This window comes from Sander vitreus, chromosome 22 (genome assembly GCF_031162955.1).
Source record: "Sander vitreus isolate 19-12246 chromosome 22, sanVit1, whole genome shotgun sequence".
Lineage (NCBI taxonomy): Eukaryota > Metazoa > Chordata > Actinopteri > Perciformes > Percidae > Sander > Sander vitreus.
Window position 1 is genome coordinate 19,428,976 of NC_135876.1, and position 6,793 is coordinate 19,435,768.

Here is a 6,793-nt window from a genome sequence, read left to right on the forward strand (position 1 = left end):
TCCTCTGAAAATCTATATCTTTCATAACAATAACCATCAGGGAATGTTAACGGGGTTGTCGGTCTCGAAATGTTTTAACTTTTCTGAGCGCACCTCTCTCTCACCACGCACCGAGCTCCACCTGATCGTCTAAGAACGGTGACGCCGTTATCAATCGAGTATTGATTGGTCAGTAGGTGGTGCTTTTACACCGGTTGATCTCTAATCTCCAACATAACCTGCTCCGAGCAGCTGTACTAGCAGCCGTAGTACAGGCATCTGGTTGAGGTTGGGGCATCCATCCATCCATCCATCCATCTTCATCCGCTTATCCGGGGTCGGGTCGCGGGGGTAGCAGCTCCAGCAGGGGACCCCAAACTTCCCTTTCCCGGGCCACATTAACCAGCTCCGACTGGGGGATCCCGAGGCGTTCCCAGGCCAGGTTAGAGATATAATCCCTCCACCTAGTCCTGGGTCTCCCCCGAGGCCTCCTCCCAGCTGGACGTGCCTGGAACACCTCCCTAGGGAGGCGCCCAGGGGGCATCCTTACCAGATGCCCGAACCACCTCAACTGGCTCCTTTCGACGCAAAGGAGCAGCGGCTCTACTCCGAGCTCCTCACGGATAACTGAGCTTCTCACCCTATCTCTAAGGGAGACGCCAGCTACCCTCCTGAGGAAACCCATTTCGGCCGCTTGTACCCTGGATCTTGTTCTTTCGGTCATGACCCAGCCTTCATGACCATAGGTGAGGGTAGGAACAAAAACTGACCGGTAGATTGAGAGCTTTGCCTTCTGGCTCAGCTCTCTTTTTACGTCTAACGGTGCGATAAATTGAATGTAATATCGCATCTGCTGTGCCGATTCTCCGACCAATCTCCCGCTCCCTTGTCCCCTCACTCGCGAACAAGACCCCAAGGTACTTGAACTCCTTCACTTGGGGTAAGGACTCATTCCCTACCTGGAGAAGGCACTCCATCGGTTTCCTGCTGAGAACCATGGCCTCCGATTTAGAGGTGCTGATCCTCATCCCAGCCGCTTCACACTCGGCTGCGAACCGATCCAGTGAGTGCTGAAGGTCACAGGCCGATGATGCCATCAGGACCACATCATCTGCAAAAAGCAGCGATGAGATCCCCAGCCCACCGAACTGCAACCCCTCTCCACCCCGACTACGCCTCGATATCCTGTCCATAAATACTACAAACAGGATTGGTGACAAAGCGCAGCCCTGGCGGAGGCCAACTCTCACCTGAAACGAGTCCGACTTACTGCCGAGAACCCGGACACAGCTCTCGCTTTGGTCGTACAGAGATTGGATGGCCCTGAGAGGGACCCCTCACCCCGTACTCCCGCAGCACCTCCCACAGTATCTCCCGGGGCACCCGGTCATACGCCTTCTCCAGATCCACAAAACACATGTAGACTGGTTGGGCATACTCCCAGGCTCCCTCCAGGATCCTTGCGAGTAAAGATCTGGTCCGTTGTTCCACGACCAGGACGGAATCCGCATTGTTCCTCTTCAACCTGAGATTCGACTATCGACCGAACCCTCCTTTCCAGCACCTTGGAGTAGACTTTACCGGGGAGGCTGAGAAGTGTGATACCCCTGTAGTGGCACACACCCTCTGGTCCCCCTTTTTTAAAAAAGGGGAACCACCACCCCGGTCTGCCACTCCTTAGGCACCGTCCCAGACTTCCACGCAATGTTGAAGAGGCGTGTCAACCAAGACAACCCCTCCACACCCAGAGCTTTAAGCATTTCTGGACGGATCTCATCAATTCCTGGGGCTTTGCCACTGTGGAGTTGTTTAACTACCTCAGCAACCTCCACCAGGGAAATTGATGCCCAATCCCCCCCTCATCCTCCAGCTCTGCCTCTACCATAGAGAGCGTATTAGTCGGATTTAGGAGTTCCTCAAAGTGCTCCTTCCACCGCCCTATTACCTCCTCAGTTGAGGTCAACAGCGTCCCATCCTTACTGTACACAGCTTGGATGGTTCCCCTTCCCCCTCCTGAGGTGGCGACGGTTTTCCAGAAGTACCTTGGTGCCGACCGAAAGTCCTTCTCCATGTCTTCTCCGAACTTCTCCCACACACGCTGCTTTGCCTCTTTCACGGCAGAGGCTGCAGCCCTTCGAGCCCTTCGGTGCCTTGCAACTGCCTCCGGAGTCGTCTGGGATAACATATCCCGGAAAGACTCCTTCTTCAATCGGACGGCTTCCCTGACCACCGGTGTCCACCACGGTGTTCGTGGGTTACCGCCCCTTGAGGCACCTAAGACCCTAAGACCACAGCTCCTCACCGCAGCTTCAGCAATGGAAACTTTGAACATTGTCCACTCGGGTTCAATGCCCCCAGCCTCCACAGGGATGCACGAAAAGCTCCACCGGAGGTGTGAGTTGAAAGTCTGTCGGACAGGGGCCTCCTCCAGACGTTCCCAATTTACCCGCACTACCCGTTTGGGCTTACCAGGTCTGTCCAGAGTCTTCCCCCACCCCCTGACCCAACTCACCACCAGATGGTGATCGGTTGACAGCTCCGCCCCTCTCTTCACCCGAGTGTCCAAAACATATGGCCTTAGATCAGATGAAACGATTATAAAATCGATCATTGACCTTTGGCCTAGGGTGCTCTGGTACCAAGTACACTTATGAGCATCCCTATGTTCGAACATGGTGTTCGTTATAGACAATCCATGACTAGCACAGAAGTCCAACAACAAACAACCACTCTGGTTTAGATCAGGGAGGCCGTTCCTCCCAATCACGCCTCTCCATCTGTCTCCATCATTACCCACGTGCGCGTTGAAGTCCCCCAGCAGAACTATGGAGTCCCCGACTGGAGCCCCATGCAGGACTCCACTCAAGGTCTCCAAGAAGGCTGAATACTCTGAACTCTTGTTTGGTGCATATGCACAAACAACAGTCAGAGTTTTCCCCCCCACAACCCGCAGGTGTAGGGAGGCGACCCTCTCGTCCACCGGGTTAAACTCCAACGTAGCGGCGCTCAGCCGGGGGCTTGTGAGTATCCCCACACCCGCCCGGCGCCTCACACCCTGGGCAACTCCGGAGAAGAAAAGAGTCCAACCCCTATCCAGGAGTATGGTTCCAGAACCAAGACTGTGCGTAGAGGTAAGCCCCACCAGATCTAACCGGTAGCGCTCCACCTCCCGCACAAGTTCCGGCTCCTTCCCCCACAGAGAGGTGACATTCCACGTCCCCAGAGCCAGCCTCTGCTGCCCGGGTCTGGTCCGTCGAGGCCCCTGACCTTCACTGCCACCCATGTGGCAGCGCACCCGACCCCAGCGGTTCCTCCCACAGGTGGTGGGCCCATGGGATGGAGGGATGTCCGCCACGTAGCTTTTTCGGGCTGTGCCCGACCGGGCTCCGTGGCAAACCCGGCCACCAGACACTCGCTGACGAGCCCTCCATCTGGGCCTGGCTCCAGACGGGGGCCCCGGGCTACCTCCGGGCAGGGTCACTTCATCCCTTCCTCGATTTTTCATAGGATTTTTGAACCATTCTTTGTCTGGCCCACTCACCTGAGACCACTTTGCCTTGGGAGACCCTACCAGGAGCACAAAGCTCCAGACAACACAGCCCTCAGGTTCATAGGGACACACAAACCTCTCCACCACGATAAGGTGATGGTTCCCGGAGAAGAGGTTGGGGCAGTGGTTCACAATTTCAAATACATATAAATAAATATATGGTTCTGCTGCGCTACTAGCAAAGCATGGACAAGTTTGTTAAAGAAAAAGGTTAAAGGAATGGCAATTCAGTGTGTTTTCAACCCTTTGTTGAACAGAGAGCGCCATCTAGTGAGCTCAGAAAATAAAGACAGTGGTTCGCGAAGCTTCATTTGACCATCACTAGTTCAGACTCCACTACACTCAGGGAGTTTCTGTTTTTTAAGAGCAGATACAATAAAAAGGGGAGTTTATACTGCTTGAATTTGTCGATGAAAACCATGTGTAGCAATATACAATACTGATGAGGAGACAAATCGTGATATCGAATCGATTTGAATCGTTGACAGGATAATCGTAATCGAATTGAATCGTGAGACCAGTGAAGATTCACACCCCTAATAGAGAGGCACATTTCAGCTTTATCCATAGACAGCTCCAGTGCTCTGCATGCTTTACGTTGGCCTCTGTCATAGAAGCGTTCAGGCGATGCAGCATCCTCAAAACTCAAGGCACCAACTCTGCTTAAATGTTTTAATATTAGGCTAGGTCCACACAGTATCACCTCTGTTCACCTCTGTTCCTCGCCTGGTCCAACTTAAACTGCTACAGGTCAGAGGCATGTGTAAGATTTTGATTGAATGCGACAGGACCTAAAAGAACCTGAAAAGCACCTGATAACATAAGCATGACAAACTGAACCTTCAGCCAGGCAATCAAAACACCAATGAAATACTCACTTTGCTTAATCTGGGTAGAGACAGACATGCTTGCTATTGCATAGGTGTGATTGGCAAAGGACAAAAAAGCAAAAATATACGCCGCACCCATGACGCTGCGACAGCACCCTCATTTGTTTTTCAAATGCTATAAAATTGAATGAAACACCCAAAATTCAATAAAGGTAATCATTAATATTACTTGCATAGAACGTTGTATGCAGGGGTTAAATTGGGATTTGTTATGTGGGGGGGCTCTCTCTAGGGGGGTCCGGGGGTATGCCCGGGACATTTTTTGAAAAATAAACCATTAAATGGCACTTTCTGTAGAGTTTTGTGCAAGGGAAATGGAGAAATTGAGTCTTACATGATATGTGCAAAACTTCAAGGTTAAGAGCCTATACTTTGCATTGTTGTAGTATCAACAGGTATTAGGGCATTTAGCATTTACATTACTTTTAATCAGTCATCACTTGATTACACATTGCATTACCTTGTTATAATATAAATTATTACATTAGTACATTACCACGCCCATGCAGCCCCACCCACGAACACGTGCATTCACTAATTACATTTGTGTACAAATGGTGAAATAATATAAGCAGTACCTTATGTAACAGATTTTTAAACATTTAATGTAACTGGCAAACAATGCTTTCTACTTTTTAAAGAGCACACGTTTATAACACATTTTTATTTATGCCGTTTGTATGCTGTTACTGTCATTTTCTACAGTATGTAGGTATGTAGTATGTATGTTGTCACTGTCTGTCTGTTCGATTGTCCGTGTTTCTCTCTGTTGACACTGTACATATTGTCTGTCTGGTTCTCCATCTTTTCATCCGTTTTAACTCTAACGCTGCAATTTAAATGTGTTTTTATGGCTGTCTGTGATTATACTTCTGGGTTTTTCCTTGCTCAGAATTTGTCTTTGCGGGAACACACAAAGCAGGGGGAGGGGGGGGGGTCTGGGGGTCCTCCCCCAGGAAATGTTGAGGGTAAAAGACTTCAATTCCTGCATTCTGATACATTTTTAGGCACCAATTTATGGTAAAAAATTATCACAAAATTCTGGTGGCAGGTAACAATTCAAAATACAAAATATAATGGAATATTATTATATTCAGTAGTCCAGTAAGGGGGCTTTCACATCCGGGACATGGGCCGGATGCGACAACACTTGACCCTAAAGTCCAGTTGTTTAATTAGCATGAACAGGGCTTTATGGTCACTTTTTCCCCCAAGGAGCATGTTTTGCTCCCAAGTTGAAAAATGTAGGATTGACTTAGGCTACTTAATCAGTGATGTTGAATACAGCCTACAGTGTAACGGACCACCACAGTTTATACATACATATGAACCGCGGATTAATTGCAGAGTTTAACCTACATAGTGTAAAACTAAACACTACGTTAATGGGGCACAGCAGAAAGACGGGGCAGAACGACGCTGCTTGTTCAGGGTTTTCATGTGTACTCCTTTAGGCCTACACTTCGCATCAGGCGTTAAAACCAACTGTACCGAATTAGACTACTATTTAACGCGATAACGAAACGTTTTTAACCGGTAATGAAACTGTCTCAATTTAATACTGATGCTGTCAGACGGCCGCGCAGACAGACAGCAGTCGGAGTTCCGGCGGAGCTCTGCGCCCGTCAGCAGCGGCTTCTCACTGCGCAGACGGTCCCCCAGAGCAGCATGATCATCTGGAGGGTCCAGCCTGAACCTTGCAAACAGAGGTGACATGCTTGATATTGACTGAATGTCCCAATTTAAGAAACCTCTGAGTGGGTCGTAGTAAATTAAGTACCCTAAGTTTAAGATTAGGTGTTGGTCATTCTCAACACCTTTCTACCTCCCCCCCCCCCACACACTTATCAACTCTGAACTCTGTGCTGCTGCCAGCCTGTGTAACGTACGTTACTCACCATCGATCGACTGTTAGCTTCAGCTGGCTAACGTTAGCTGTCAACCTCCCGACTAACGGTTACCGCTAGCTAGTGATCTAGCGAGGATTAGCCCTTCAGACCACAGTGGACTTCAGTGGACTCTCCATCCAAACTCCCGACTGGACTTTTGTCTGCCACAACTGCCGAACTCTTTCAAATACATGTACTCCCCGTCTCCGCCGATCAGTTGGTAGCGTTGGTCAGCTGTCAGCTTACGCCAGCTAGCTTCTGTTAGCTTCCACCGAGTGACGGCTCGCCCATCACATCTGTTCACTGTAGAGCTCTTTTAGCCATGTTTCCCGGCTAAGTTAGTGTGGGCCTTGAAAAAAAAAAGCGGATTTGCATGATTTACGAGCGCTTCATTTTCAGGTCGGAAAAGCCGGATTTCCAGATTTATCCGGAAGAATCACACCCCTGTATTGATTTTTAGCCAGACTCAGTAGACAACATGTGCC